This window comes from Penaeus monodon, chromosome 28 (genome assembly GCF_015228065.2).
Source record: "Penaeus monodon isolate SGIC_2016 chromosome 28, NSTDA_Pmon_1, whole genome shotgun sequence".
NCBI classification, from domain to species: Eukaryota; Metazoa; Arthropoda; class Malacostraca; order Decapoda; family Penaeidae; genus Penaeus; species Penaeus monodon.
In genome coordinates this window covers 23,120,258-23,120,882 of record NC_051413.1, presented here as the reverse complement: position 1 = coordinate 23,120,882, position 625 = coordinate 23,120,258, and the positions used below count along the sequence as shown (strand labels likewise).

Genomic DNA, 625 nt, shown 5'->3' with positions numbered 1-625 from the left:
TTGTGATAGCCACAACTGGTGTGAAATTGACATTTTGTTTAAAGAACTGTAAGTAGGCTAATGTCATCTCTCTTTCTCTCCAGAATGGCTGGGTCACACTTAGGCACTCCTTACGTTTACAAGCGGAAGCCAGAGGACGAGCTAGAAGAGGTGTAAGTTGGGACAAAGAGTTACATGTACAAATGTATATTATTTAAAACTGTTAACTGAAGCATGATACAAATGAATCATTTATGACTTTGTTTTGGGTCAAATCATAAAAATATAGAAAGCTTAATTGTTCAAGCAATCTGATCTGGCATTGCAGCAAACCTGTGGTGAAGCAACACATAACAGAAGAGAAGATGTCAGCTCACCTGAATGCTCTTCATTTGTCCGAGAGTTATTGCAATCACAAACTAGGAAAGAAGGTAAGAGGATAAGCTTCCTACTTTGGTAGTTCTAGATCTCTTACAGTATACAGGTAGATAAAGCCAGGTACACATGAAAACCAACAGTGTAGCCAGGGTAATCCCTAGTAAGTGTTCTCTACATCTGCTATTACTGTGACTAATAACCTTATAAGGTTGCCAATACCATTACTGCCATGCTGCAGCTGACAGTCAGCACATGAGCATTCCTCCTC

The 625-nt window shown here is 39.5% G+C and overlaps 1 protein-coding gene across 1 annotated transcript in view; it reads right to left on the bottom strand.

The window, feature by feature from the left end:
* Positions 1-625, bottom strand: part of LOC119591423 — a gene marked incomplete in the record, with an annotated part of 59,861 nt that overhangs the window by 48,458 nt on the left and 10,778 nt on the right.